The 15,509-nt window shown below is 41.1% G+C and overlaps 1 long non-coding RNA gene across 1 annotated transcript; it reads left to right on the forward strand.

The window, feature by feature from the left end:
- The first annotated feature begins 694 nt into the window (after positions 1 to 694).
- Positions 695 to 15,420, forward strand: LOC127542658 (uncharacterized). The gene is made up of 5 exons (XR_007948775.1): positions 695 to 1,344; positions 1,646 to 6,818; positions 13,426 to 13,474; positions 14,409 to 14,631; positions 15,223 to 15,420. It is a non-coding gene; the product is annotated as an uncharacterized LOC127542658 (long non-coding RNA).
- The last annotated feature ends 89 nt before the right edge of the window (positions 15,421 to 15,509 follow it).

The raw sequence follows: 15,509 nt of genomic DNA on the forward strand, positions 1-15,509 counted from the left end.
TTGCTGAAGTCTAATTGCAAAGAATATAGCAGAAGAAAGGTATCTGGAGCCCTTTTTTATTTGTTATCTTCCTCAGAAAATTACTCTATTGCTTTCACACCCCGGCACGCCCAGCTTGCTGAAGTCTAATTGCAAAGAATATAGCAGAAGAAAGGTATCTGGAGCCCTTTTTTATTTGTTATCTTCCTCAGAAAATTACTGGAATTGATGAAATGAGACAGAGACTCTTACACAGATTTCTCCCTTTCTCCCTTCTTTTATTCTAGTCTACCATATAAGAACAACAAAATAACGGCCACGGAGTAAATGAGAGAATATCCTTCCTCCATTGCAGTATCCAGCTAATAGGAATAAATCAAGGAGAGGACTGGATCAAAATTTAAGATTTTCTTTGTCTCTGCCTCTATTTCTGTCTGTCTTACTGTGTCTCTCTCTTTCTCTCTGTTCTTCTCTCTCCATCTCTCCCACCTCACCCTCCTCTTCCTCAAATACTTCTCCTCAGCAAGCCCTGATTACAATAGTAGAAAAGGACTAAAGGAAAGGTTTGTATAAATTCTTTTTATTTTTGAGCATATTTACCACAAAATAGGACAATATGAGTTAGGCCAGAGTCATTCACTTATATCTTTATCTCTGCATATCTCTTGCTTAGCTACCACAAAGCAATGAACTGAACATTGTCTGAACAAGAAAAATGATTTTTTTCTCTCATCCCAGTTCAGCACAAGGAAAAAAGAGAATTGAAGTAAAATATTATTATTCTTCACCTTGTCTTGCTGCCTTTCTGCCTCTACTGCTTTCATACTTTCAGGAAGTGCACCTAGCAGAAGCCTACCTGGGAAGGACGTACCAGAAGATTTGTGTCTGGAGACCCCCTTCATTGTTTGCTACAAGAGATGTCCGGGAGTTATGAGGTGGGAAAGCATCTCTCTCACACATCCCTAGGTTTTCCACTTCATTTATTCCGGTCTAGAAGAAAAGAACAGCAAAAGGACGACCAGGATGTGAATGAGAGAGCTCACCCTTCCTCATTTGCGGGGCCCGGCCCATAAAACTAAAGCAAGGATGCGATGAGTGGCTAAAGAGGAAGATTTTCCCTCTCTCTCTCTTTCTCTCCCAGGACCCAGCCAATGAGATTGTGTCAACATGATATTCAAAACTAGGAGGCACAGAGGTGAACAGGGGCTGCCTGCCTGGGCCCGACAAACAGCACTGGGGTTGACGAAGCACTTCTCTCTTTTCCTGGTCCAAAGAGCAGATCACATGACCAATGAGACCTTTTCCATCTATCTGGCCCTGGAAGCCATAGCGCTTGCTGCTTCTAAAAGATCACCAGGAGAAGAGGTAAGACTAAACCAATGACATGATCAGCTTAACGTTGCTGATTCTCCTTCTCTTTCTTTCTCTTCCTATTGCCCAGCAGGCCCATGTGCTGGAAGCCTGAGTGTGAATAGAGGATCAGAAGTGAGGTTTGGGGAGTCCCTCTTTATATCTGGGCCTTGTCCCTAAATTGGAGGAAATTAAAAGAGGAAAAAAGTCTCTCGCCCATCTTTCTCTCTCTCTTTCCCAGAAAACTATGGCACAGATAAGACTAATGTGTCCACAAGGGCAAAAGCTCTTTTCTCTTTTCTTTTTTTTTTCCTAGTGTTGAGCCTACAAGACAACAGTGAGGAGATAATCAGACAGAAGAGGAACTCTGTCTTTCTCTTCCCACCCCCCAGCTCTCCCTGAAATAAAAGGACTGTAGTAAAATGGTGTCCAGCAGAGCCAAAGAGTGAGAGTGAGGAGCTGCCCCCCTGAACCTGCTTGACAGGGGTGAGTAGAACCCCACATTGTGTATCTGTTCTCAGACAACAGATGATAGTACAAGATCAGATTGAGAATTTTCTGTCTCCACAATCAAGGAGCAAGCCTGCTGCTGGCTGCTGCAAAAAGATAGCAAAGGGGAAGTAGGAACTTAAGTTTCATTTTTCTTTCCCTGCCCAGCAGAGAGATGACTGGTATACGTGTTCAGGGAGGATTTTCTCCTTTGCAAGGGCAGACCAAAAAGACTACAGGAAGGAGTTAATGGGCTGCAAGAGGAAGATTTTCTTTCTCCTCTTTCCTTCCCTTCAACTTCATGACTTAATATTTCCCCATCTTTTTTTCACAAACTTCTTATTTGTATCATTTTGAAAGAACAAGATACTTCAAGAACTGAATCTCTTACATATGACAAATTCTAGCATTAACTGAATTCTTGTTTAAGCTATGGAATAACTACAAATTCAGTTCCAAACAACTAGGTCTTGCCACTTGCAGCTTATTACGGTAATTCGGATGCTTTAATATTAATCTCATAATCTAATAGATCCATTGTTACAATGGCAAACTTTTACTTTGTCTACCCAGAAAATAGAAATGTGCTATGAATTTTAGAAGCAGACATGTGGTTATAACAGCTTCAGCAGTGGTTTTAAGACCTACACCACTATAAGTAGCCTAGTAGGTGGACAGATTTCTTGCATGGCAAAATGAATTAAGAAGAGTCCAACCTTAGTATTTGCAAGGTAACCTCTCTACCTTATGCCCTGGGATAAATATTCACTAGCTTTAGATCTCACTGACTGCTGGTGTTTTTCATAAAACACCCATTTAAGATTGGTCCAAGGACACAGCAAACCTAAAAATGAAATTCAGAAAGAATTTCTCCTCAAAAAGTAAAGTCTCAGCAATTACAGTAGGTCTGGACACAATTGTTATCAATAAAATCACATTACTGCAATAAATTGGTTTGCAAGTGAAATTTATCAGCCCTTCTTAAAATCATATAAAAGATCTTTACCTAAACATGTACACAAGATTTTTACTTAAGCATTTCTTCCTAAAAGTGTTTCTTTCTTAAAAACTAGCTCAAATTTTATCCTGATGTTCAAATGATAATCACAAAACAAAATGAAGTAAATTAGCTGTAAACTTCTAAACTAAGATCTCTCTTATTCAACCTTAAAATAAAAATAAATCTTGAAAATTGGAATTTTTCAAAACTAAGTTGGTATAAAATGGCTTTGAGTATCATAAATGAATCCCCAAAGTACAATAAAAAAAAATCATCACAAATTCCTAAATAGCACCCTCCTTGAGTCAAAAGGTATTTGTAACGGGGAGGATATTCAGGTTTTTTAAAGCCAAAAATGATTAAATTAGCAAAGTTTACCTTTAAAATTTTACTTACTAACTTTTTCTTCCTTTTGTCATCTCCTAAAGTACAAATTAATTCAAGCTGATACAAAATATCACTAGAATTTAGGAAAATGGTTGTATTTTGGAATCCTACATAGTGAATATGTGATAATTCACTTTAACCCCCAGAAAAAACAACACTGGCCAGTTGCTATAAACCTCCAGATTAGCATACACACACACACACACACACACACACACACACACATTCCCCTATTAGATGAAACTTACTCTGTATCATAAGCAGACTTGAAAATGACATCCCCACATCCTCCAACTATTATTTATATCCCATTTATTCAGTAGAAATTCCATAACACAGAAAACTCTTACACAGGGTTGATAAGAATTTGAGACTAGATGTTCCAAGAATCCTTGTAAGTTTATAAAGGAGGCTTTCACAAAGTATTTTCTTTGTCCATTTACCAATTTTCTCTTTTAAAAAATACATATGGAAATACTTGATATATTTTTAACTAGATTTTTTGAAATTATTGTCATAATGTTAACAATCTCATAATTTTCCTAAGTGATAGCTAAATGATTTTAGGTAAACCTTCCTTTTAAATACAGGCAAAACTCGGAAGTTTAAGTTCTTGATTATGTTGCTTCAAAATATTACGGCACAGGTTCTGCAGGACTGATTAAATGATCTGACGGTTTTCAAACTCTAGCCTTCTTTTAACAGTACAATCTCTAGTCTAACAACATCCAAAGGTCTAAAAGAAATTACTTTTCTAACTGCATCTGATACAATCATTTGCCAAATTTCCATAGTATAAATATTGAGGAGCCGTAATCAGGATTACCCAGGACTTAGCAACTTCCATATTAAAAGACCAGAGAGCCTAGAACTACCCAACAAAACTAAGCATTATCATTCGGGGTGGGGGAGAGAAGGATGGACGATCAATGAAATAGAGAATTTTCAATCATTTCTAATGAAAAGAAAATTTGATCTTGAAATATGTGACTCAAGAGAATCATAAGAAAGTAAAAAGGGAAGGGAAGAAAAATGGTTTTTAAAGGTTAAAATGTTTATTTCCCTACATGGGAAGATGATATTTGTAATTCTTGAGAACTGTATTTTGTCAAGGCAGTTAGAAGAGGTATATACTTAGAGGGTGTAACTATAAGTTACAAGGAATTAGAGGTAGAAAGGATTGTATTGGGAGAAGAGGAAGGGAGATGTAAAATAGGATAAATTATATCACACGAAGAGGCACAAAAAATCTATTACAGTAGAGGGAAAGAAGGGGGGGAGTGAAAATTGTTTGAACATTATCATCATTGGATTTAGCAAAAAGGGAATAACATATGCACCCAGTTGGGTATAGATATCTTTTTTTTTACCCTATAGGGAAGGAGGAGATGAAGGGGGGAAAGGGGGTGGGGCTTATAGAAGGGAGGGCAAATGAATGGAGGCAGTGGTGAGAAGGAAAACACAGGTGAGAAGGGACAGGGTAAAAGAAGAGAGAAAAGTATAAACGGAGAAAATACACAGTGAATGATTGTGACTATGAATGAGATGACATCTCCCCCCAAAAAAATTAAAAACAAAAATAAAAACCAGAACATCTCCCTTTGAAGTAGACATATACACACATGCACACACAAGATAACAAACTGAAACATTATATTATGCTTCAGCTGAAATTAAAAAAAGCAAGGGAAGCAGTTATGATCTCAGGCAAAGCAAAAACAAAAAATAGATCTAATTAAAAGAGACAAGGAAAGAAACTCTTTCTAAAAAGCCCAACAGGCCAGGGCTTTTAAAACTTTTTCTACTCTTGATCCCCTTTCACCTGAGAAATTTTTACATGGCATATATAAAATAGGTATACAGATCAAACATTTACTGATAGTAAGCCATAATTTCATGACACTCCCCCCCATTCAGTTACAAGACCCCACACGGAGTCTTATAAAGGGGAGGTAAAATGAAGTAAATTACAACACATGAAGAAACACAAAAGACCTGCTACAGTAGAGGAAAAGGGAAAGGAAGGAGCATTGTTTGAACTTTACTCTCATTGGATTTGTCTCAGAGAGAATAAAAAACAAGAAAAAATTTAGCCTAGAAGCTCTCAAAAAGGTAAGGTTTGTTTTCTTTTGTAACAGCTCCTGGCCTCAGTATACCCTGGAGGATCTGGAGATATGGGGCTCTAAACTAGTAATACTAACTTAACCATTTGATCTATTTTGCTGCCTAGAAAGCAAATGGACTGATTGAAGTTCTATACATCCAGGCCTTCAAGGCCTTATGTCAAGATCCTAATTCAAGACAACAGTGTAGGATGTTCCTGGTTAAGTTTAGTACAAGGGAATTGAAGATGGAGAATGAGACTGACCTAGATAATTCTCTACTCTCCCCCATTCAGGGGATGCCCCCCCTCGCCCTACCAGGAGACCTGGGACCATCTCCCATATCAGGATCTGGACTCTGTTCAACAATATTTCCCCCACTGCCCAGTCCTCTTCCTGTGGGTCCCTCGCATGCTGAGCCAGATTTTACAACCTCCCAGTCTCTGCCATATAAAGGAGTGGGACCCCTTTTCTTCCTTCTGAAGACCCTGACTTAGACATCCCTTTTAAACTCTGCCCATTGAGAGAAGTAGCAGACTCTCAGGGTTAAACACTCAGGGTACATGTCCCTTTTTCAATGCCAGATCTTTCCCAAATTAAAAACTTGAGCATTATTCTGAAGGTTCCACTAAGTTTACCGAGGGCTTTAAAACCATCTCCTTCCAATTTGATCTTACTTGAGGAGATGTTAAAATCATTATCTCCTCCTGCTGCACAACAGAAGAGAAAAGAGGAATCTGGGATTTAGCCCAAAAGTCTGGCAATGGTATGAACGAATCTTCTTCTGATAGATAGATACCCCCCAGGAGCTATTGCTGTCCCAGGTGCAGACTCCAGGTGGGATTACCAAAAGAGAATCAGAGACCAGAAAGAAGGGAGCACATGCTGAGCTGCTTCACTGATACTATGAGGAAAGGGAATTAAGCAGCTTAATTATGAGAAATTTAAGGAAGTTAACCAGAGAGCCAAGGAAAGACCTGCCTTCTTTCAGGGATGATTTATAGAGGCTCTTAAGAAATATGCTGAGGTGGACCCCACGTTTAGGAACCATGTCCTCAGTGTGGCCAGGATGTCTAGAGGAAGCTGTACCAGTTTAACCATGGGTCCTCAAATTCTCCTGGTCCAGCTTTGGGAAAGAAGTTTGGGATTTTTTAATGAGAGACCAAGCTGCAGCCAAGGAATAGGACCTCAGGAGTAGGGCTAGGAATAGAGAACAGGCTCAGATTTTGGCTGCCACCATATATGGGACCCAGAGGAATCTACGTGTGGAGGCTTGTTTCCCATGCCAGAGTCGGAGCCATTGATCTCGAAGCTGTCCTCAAAGGAAGACTCCTGATCCATGCCCCTGGGAGGGGCACTGGAAAAGAGACTGCCCACAGAGGGGTCGAGCCACTTCTCGTTTCCTGCTTCTCCATCTCCTCAGGACCAGGAATCACAGGGCCCAGGATTTGGCAAGGCTCCCCCTTACTTCATCACCATGGCCGAACCATGGGTAATTTTGGATGCGGCAGGTAAGTCCGTTAATTTTCTTATTGACACGGGAGTCACTTATTCTATCCTGCTCTAGCACTGTAGCCCCACACACACCGTCTTCCCAGGTTAGTGGGAATAGATGGAAACTTAGGAAATGTTTTGAGACCTTACCTCTGCCCTGTCAATTTGGGGACCTGTTATTTAAACACTCTTTTTATATTCTCTCCTTACCCAGCCCCTTTATTGGGTATGAGCTGATGGTAAAATTGGGAACTCAGTTCTTCCTTCCCAAGCTTTTTATACTTTTCTTGAAGCCCTCCAATATTCCACCTGAAATCTGGAAGTGAACTCCTCTGGGATCAGAGAATCCCAGTGTGAGCTCTGCCCTGGCCATGGTGAGCCTACGAGATTCTAATATGTTCCCCGACTAGTGCCAGTGCCCAATAAAGCCCGAGGCCAGAGAGAGACTACAAGTCTTGATTGAAAATTTTCTAACATATGAGCTTCTGCGTCCATGTCAGTCTCCCTGTAATAGTCCCAGCATCCTGGTTAATAAGCCGCATGACAAGAACCATATGGTATAAGACCTCAGAGCTATTCATGAGGTTTATTCTTATTCATCCAATGGTGCCTAATCCCTGTGCCATCTTTACTCAGATTCCAGGGGATACCCAGTGGTTTTCTATCTTTGATCTTGAAGATACCTTCTTTTGTATTCCACTCTGTGAAAATTCATAATTTCTTTTCCTTTTAGAATGGGGAACCCAACCCCCACCAGATGACATAGGTAGTCCTACCCAAGGGCTTCTGGAACAGCCCCCACTTATTTGGGCAGGAACGAGGAAAGGACTCAAGAGATCCATAATTAACTGACGGCAGTCTAGTCCCATATGTAGACAATGTTCTTGTCTGCTGCACAACTTGAGAGGCTTCTCTGGCTGCTGCCATGCGAGCTTTTAATTTTCTAGGCTCTCTGGGTTATCTGGTACCTTTATCTAGTTTTTAATAGTATTTTACTTTTCCAAATACAGAGATAGTTTTCAACATCCACTTTTGCAAAACCTTGTGTTTCAAATTCTTCTCCCTCTTTCCCCGTCTTCCCCCTCCCCAAGATAGCAAGCAATCTGATGTAGGTTAAACATGTGCAATTCTTCTAAATATATTTATTCAAATTTTATTCAATTTAAATTTTTAAATTAAATTAAAATTAAATGTAATTATATTTGCCATACTGTGCAAAAAAAAAAATCAAAGGGGGAAAAATATGAGAGAAAAAAAACAAGCAAACAACAATGACAACAAAAAAGTGAAAATACAATGTTGTGATCCCTATTCAGTCCCCATAGTCCTCTCTGGGTACAGATGGCCCTCTCCAACACAAATCTATTAAAATTGGCCCGAATCACCTCATTGCTGAAAAGAGCCACATCCATCAGAATTGATCATCACAAAATCTTGTTGTTGTGCACAATGTTCTCCTGGTTCTTCTCACCTCACTCAGCATCACTTCATGTTAAATCTTACCAGGCTTTTCTGGAATCAGTTCATCATTTCTTATAGAACAGTAATATTCTATTCCATTCATCTGATACCCTTATCTAAGGTGCACATCACCTGTCAGTCTGTTAAGCATCTGGGCTGTAAACTGGCCCCCACCTCTCTCTTACTCACTTCAGAGAGAAAACAAGCTATCTTGTCACTTCATGAACTAGCCGCAAAGAAACAGTTGTGTATGCTTCTAGACATGGCTGGATTTTCTAAGGTCTGCAAATTTGATTTGGGGATTATTGCAAAACTTCTTTATGATTCTGTTCATGGAATCATATTCAAGTCCTGACACATTTCCCCAGAGCTTCTGAAACTTTGAAAACTAAATTGACCAGCCCTGCCCAATTTGGAAAAAAACAAAACTTTTATTCTGTATGTTGAGGGGATCAAGTTTTAGGAGTTTTAATTCAGTCCGTCAGCTTCATCCCAGGTCCACGGCATACTTCCTGAAACAATTTGATCCGATGATCTCAGGGTGCCTTTCTTGTCTCGAAGCTCTATCTGCCACGGCCTTTTAAATTGAGGAGGCCTCTAAACTCACTTGGCCAACTTTTGGAGGTATTTACTCCCCACCGAGTTCAGAGTATTTTGGAAGCTAAAGGCTGTCAGTGGGTGGCCAGTGAAAGGCTTCCTAAATATCAGGCCCCGCTCTTACTGGACACTCCTGATTGAACTCTTGGAGTGTACCACATTCTCAGTCCAGCCTCCTTGCTTTCCAACATTACAACTGGGTGATAGTCACAATTGTGAGGAGACTAGATTCTGTCTATTCTACCCACCCTGACTTGTGGGACGTTCTTTTTAACAACCTAGATGATGGTACACTGATGTGTCCAGCTTTGTTGAAGATGTGGGAAATGGAAGCAGGCTACTCTGTGATTAGCTTTAATAGCACCTTAAAGGCTAAACTATCTCTCCCTCACACCTTCTCGACCTTTTTACACAGGGCTGAACTCATGAGTGCCCTCACTAGAGCTTTAGAACTGAGCATTAACATCCATAATGATTCCAAATAAACCTTTCCTGTTTTACATACTGACAGGGCTTTATGGAAAGAAAGGGGATTTTTGACAGCTAAACATTCTCCCATTAAGCATACAAGGAATATGCTGTAGTTAGTGCAAGCTTACCTAGAAAGGTTTCCATTATATATTGTATATTGTACACATTGTGTGTGTGTGTGTGTGTGTATAATATATATATATATAGTATATATTGGATATATATTGGATACATTGTATATACTGTATATATTATATACATTATAATGTGTGTGTGTGTATATATATATATAGAGAGAGAGAGAGAGAGAGAGAGAAAGAGAGAGAGTGTGAGTGTGTGTGTGTGTGTGTGTGTGTGTGTAAAGGACATCAAAAGGGGGACTCACTTTAGACCAAAAGAAACCGACTCAGCTGGTGCACATTTGCCCCTAATCATGACACCATTGCTTCCCCAACTCCTGACTCTTACATACCTTGCCATTGTTCTCAAGAACAGGCTCTTGCTAAAGAGAGAGTATGTATTTTTCCCCCTCTAGGTGGTTTCAAAATAGCATCAGGCCAGCTTCTAATCCTAGAAGCAAGTTGCTTGGAAACCTCTTTGGCTACACTACACCAGGCTACTCACTTGGGAAAGAAGCCCCTCCTGGCCTTTGTAAAACCTATTTTCTTTGGTCACAAGCTAGGACACACCATCAGTTAGGTTTGTCAAGACTGACCAGTCTGTGCCAAGTGAATCCTGAGGGTTCCATTAACTCCTATTTTAAAATGTGTTCAGAGTAGATGTACGTATCCAGGAGAAAATTGGCAGATAGACTTTACATAGGCCCCCGTGCAGGGGTTCCCAGTTCCTTCTGTTTTTTTGTTGATACCTTCACCAGTTGGGTGGAAGACTTTCCTTGCAGGACCGAAAAAGCTCAGGAGGTATAAAAGCTTCTACTAAAAGAGGTTATACCTCACTTCGCTCTGCCTAGCTCTCTACAAAGTGATGGTGGTCCAGCCTTCACAAGTAACTCAAGCAGTGGCAGAGGCCCTTTACTCATCATCTTCACTCTGCCTGCCACCCTTAGTCCTCTGGGAAGGTGGAAAAAATGTATCACACCCTCAAGGGAGTCCTTACTAAGGTGGGCCGAGAAACTCCCGAGAACTAGGCGAAAAATCTCCCAATCCAACTGCTTAGAGTCCGTATCACACCTCGGCAAAGCAGTAAGCTTAGGCAATTTGAGTTCCTATATAGGACACCCTTCCTGACATCTGACAGGAACAACATCTAGTCACCTAATTCACACCTCGGTTTAGAGCAGTCTGGCATGCCTTAACAGAATATACTGACCTCTCCCAAAACCTTTTGACGAGAAAAAGGAAAACTCTGCTTCTGTACAAGCAGGAGAGTAGGTATACTAGAAATCTTAGAAAAACCAAAAAGGGGAATACTTAGATGTCAACTGGAAAAGGCCCTACCAAGTCATCTTCATTGCCCCCACAGCAGTAAGCTCTGAGGGGCCTCCCCAGTTGGACTCATAACTCCAGGATCAAACTAGTGCCACCTTTGGATTTCTACCATATACTGCAGGATATTCCTACAAACCTGTAGAGGGCCTCATGCTATTCTCTAGAAAGAACCCAGTTCCCTCAGGCAGATGAATAGATGGAAAGACGTGAAATTATATACACCTTCCTACTTTTGCATTTTGACACTCATGTTTGCTCAAACCCCTTGCTAGACTTGGCTCCTCTAAATACCAAGATATACCTGTTCAGATGTTTGCTCAAGCCTTGCTTGAGTTGAAAGCCATCATTAACATCCCTTAAGGACCTAACCCCTTGAATGGGACCCGTGAGGCAGGGACAGCTCTACGCCCAATCTCAGCAGGAAGCAGTTTCAGAAGATGAGACCGCCGTCCCATATCCCCAGATTTGGGGTCCCATTTGTTTGAAGGGGGGAATGATGGGGTAAATAAGACCCCAAAAAGAGCAGGTCCTTGGTAGTTAGATGAGCCCTAGTAAGGGATATTGAGAGGAGACGGCCTTTGTTAAATTTAAGTGGGCCTTTGTCGCAGTGGACCCTTGTTGAATTTCCACAGTTACTATATACAGTCGGAAGACTAAGAGAGAGATGTCAATCCCCAAGATTATTTGTCTCCTGTGAAAGTAGCTACTAGTCACCCACTTCTTTGCTAACTCCTTTTTGGAACTTAGCCTGTCAGTCAATGGCATAATAATAAATCCTTTGCCTCTTGGTTGGGAGAGGGTGTAAGCCTACAAAGTCTTCTGAGAAACCTCACAACACTGGCCCAGAACCCCAATATTTTTGGAGTTCAGATCCTGCACTCATTCCTTGCCTCAATATATCACAGAATTTATTCATTTTAATCTGACTCTATCCCTTTTGGATACACCCAGTCCTAATCTACTCAGAATAAAAATACCTAATTTTTTCCTCTAGTTAAGGAGTTCTTATCTACACATAGCTTAATTTATATGGAACCCCACAAATTTGGAAGTAAGGATTATAGCTTTAGAGATTCTATCATAGGTTAATGACCCACATGTCCCTTTCTGGAAACCCTACTACTGCAAAAAAAAATCAGAATATATTGTCAGTACCTTAGGGTCTCATACTGCCAAGTTGGATCTTAATAAGATGAAATCCAAAATACCCTGAATTTTCCAGGTGACTCTTTACTGTATACACAGGTTTCTCTTTCATCCCACTATACACATGGCTTGTCAAAATGCTGTCCCCCCCCCCCGCCCCATGTGAAAATGAGTTAAAAAGCTACAATAACAATAAACAGATAAGAAAACAATAGACAATAAAAACAGAAATATAGACACATGTATACTCACCCCAGAGATGATCGAAGGTTCAAGTCAGAAGTTTTAGGTTGAGGAGAATCAAAATCTCAGATTTTCTCAGGAAAGGCAGTGCCTGAAAGAGCTGTCTTTTTTTCTCTCTAAAGTTCCTTCTTGATCACCAAGTGTGACAACTACAAAATTCTGAGAAACCTAGTTTCTCTGTAGTTTGATTTTATTAAGAAGGCCCGCATATTTGTTCAATAATAACAGCCACTTAGCTGTCATCCTTAGACCAAAAAGTCCTGCAGGCAATGGGCTCACAGTTCACATGCCCTTGAAAGAGTAGGCGTTCCTGGAGGTGGCAATAAGCTCTGGTCCAAAAGAAAATGAATATTCAATTAAATGGGGGTCTTTGGGTTCCATGACTTGGATCACTTTAGGAAAATTGTCAATTTCCATATCACCACTCTGACAGAAGAAAGAACGCTTCTCAGACCCGTCTGAGAAAACACAATGAGCAGGAAAGTACCAAAAAGCCCCAAATTCGAATTTCTTTACTATCTGCTCAGATCTTGGCATCCATATGGCTCTAAGACAGGTTTGTCACATTGGTTAATTTCTGCATGAGAAAGTAGAGGAGGGTAAAAACTTTGCTTCTAATACAGTAATTACTTATTAAATTCAAAAAAGAAATATTCATTTCTCCCAAGATCCTCTTTATTTCTGGGCCTTGTCAACTGATTAAAGGAAATTGAGGGAGACCAAATTACTCTACTTCTCCCACAAAACAAGGGCATTGAGGTGATCAATATATGATCAAGAGAGAGGACTCTCATTTTTGGGGGGCAAGGTCAGTAGTATTGAAGAAGGAAGATAGGCTGGAAGAGAGATGTCCCCCCACTTCTGTCTCTTCCCCTTCTCATCCTCTTCTTCCTTCTCTGTCTCTCTACTATTCTTTTATTCCTCTTTCTCTTAACCTAACCAGGCCTACCAATCTGGCAGAAGCCTGACTGTGAGGAATACACAGAAGGCAGGTATAAGGAGACCCTCTTCATTTGCAGACTTTGTCATCAGATTGGAGGAAGTTATGAGCTAGAACAGAGTCTCTCATCTAAATTTCCCTCTTTCCCACAAACAACAGAGAGATACCAATGTATGAGTATCTATTCTCTCTTTCTCTATAGTCGGGCCAATAGAATCACAGCAAAATAAGGATCAGGAGTGAAAAGGATCTCTCTCTCTCTCTCTGTCTCTCTTTCCCTATTTCATTCTTTTATTCTTCTTTCTCTTCCCTGTCCAGATGGATCAATCTAGCAGACTCCTGACTATGAAAAGAAAACCAGAAACAGGTATGAAGAAACCCTGTTTATTTCTTGGCCTTGTCAATAGCTTGTAAATATGAGGAGATCATCTCTCACCCATATTTCTTTTTCTCACTCACAAAAGTATAGCAAATGGATAAACACTGGAGGAGATTCTCTTTTCCTGAGTCAGGCCAATGGGACAACAGGAAGGAGATGACCGGCTGAAAAAGGAAGATCCACTTCTGGTCTGTCTTTCTGTCTTTCTGTAGATCTTCTTTGTTTCTTTGTGTGTCTCTCTCCCTATATCTTTCCAACTTCATCCACCTCTTCCTCTTGTTCTTTCCTGATCGCAGCAGGCCCCACTTACAAAAGACTAAATGTGACGAACTAAAGAAAGGCATACTTAGGCTCTTTATTTTTTCAGCATCTTTAAATTGGAGGCAATTATAATATGTGATAGAGAATCTCACTTATTTCTCTCTTTCCCTTTCTCTTGCTTAGCTACCTCAAAGCAATGACCATTGTCTGAACAAGAAAAATGATTTTTTTCTCTCATCCCAGTCCAGCCAGTAGAAGCACAAGGAAAAAAAGAGAATTGAAGTAAAATATTATTATTCTTCATCTTGTCTTGCTGCCTTTCTGCCTCTACTGCTTTCATACTTTCAGGAAGTGCACCTAGCAAAACAGCCTACCTGGGAAGGACGTACCAGAAGATTTGTGTCTGGAGACCCCCTTCATTGTTTGCTACAAGAGATGTCCGGGAGTTATGAGGTGGGAACGCATCTCTCTCACCCATCCCTAGGTTTTCCATTTCATTTATTCCGGTCTAGGAGAAAAGAACAGCAAAAGGACGACCAGGATGTGAACGAGAGAGCCCGCCCTTCCTCATTTGCAGGGTCTGGCCCATAGAACTAAAACAAGGATGCGATGAGTGGCTAAAGAGGAAGATTTTCCCCCTCTCTCTCTCCTTCTCTCCCAGGACCCAGCCAACGAGATTGTGTCAACATGATATTCAAAACTAGGAGGCACAGAGGGAACAGGGGCTGCCTGCCTGGGCCCGACAAACAGCACTGGAGTTGACGGAGCACCTCTCTCTTTTCCTGGTCCAAAGAACAGATCACATGACCAATGAGATCTTTTCCATCTATCTGGCCCTAGAAGCCATAGTGCTTGCTGCTTCTAAAAGATCACCAGGAGAAGAGGTAGAGAGCAGCTTCCATATGCCCTTGCTTGCACTACCCTCTGTGGAGGGCTCTATGGATCTCTGTGGGAGGTCTCTCTGGAGGGAGTTTCTCTCTCTCTCTGGGGAGTCTCTCTGTGGAGGGGGTCTCACTGTGAGGGGATCTCTGGGGGGGTCTCTCTGAGGGGGGGTCTTTGTGGGAAGTCTGTGAGTAGGGTCTCACTGTCAGGGAGTCTCTCTGGGGGGGGTCTTTCTGTGAGGGGGCTTTTTCTCTGTAGGGGGTCTCTGGGGGGGTCTCTCTCTGGGGGTTTCTCTTTGTGGGGGTCTCTCTCTGTAGGAGGGGGTCTCTGTCTCTGTCTTTCTCTCTTTTCCCCGTCTCTGGCTCTGTATCTGTCTTTGTATCTGTATCTCTCTCTGTTTCCATTTCTCTCTGTCTCTGTCTCTCTCTCCCCTTCCCCTCCCCTTCCTCTTTCTTTCCTCCCACAATGTATAAAACCTGGTAACAAGGTTGTGGCAGATACCTTTGGCTGGCAATATCTTGGCAAGAAGTTGAGACAAGTATCTGGAAAGATAAAGGGAACATTAAAGATGAAAGATGACCTTCTCTCCGTAGACCAAACTAGCAAATCCACCGGGGGAGATTCTCTCTCCCTCCCTTTGCCTTGGCTGTCAAGACTATGATGAGGAGATAAGGTGAGCATCATGTTCTCTCTCTATGGGTCCATGAATAAGAACCAAAATGAAGAGATAATATTTTAAAAAAACATGATCATATCAGAAGACAAACCATTGAAAGGCATTGGGATAATCCTTTCTCTCCCTTCCCCCCTCCTCGCTATCAGACAACTAGTGGAACGGGGAATGAGACATGGATCTACATGTCTGTGTCCAGGTTTAAAG

The sequence above is a fragment of the Antechinus flavipes genome, chromosome X, assembly GCF_016432865.1.
Source record: "Antechinus flavipes isolate AdamAnt ecotype Samford, QLD, Australia chromosome X, AdamAnt_v2, whole genome shotgun sequence".
In the NCBI taxonomy this organism is placed as follows: domain Eukaryota; kingdom Metazoa; phylum Chordata; class Mammalia; order Dasyuromorphia; family Dasyuridae; genus Antechinus; species Antechinus flavipes.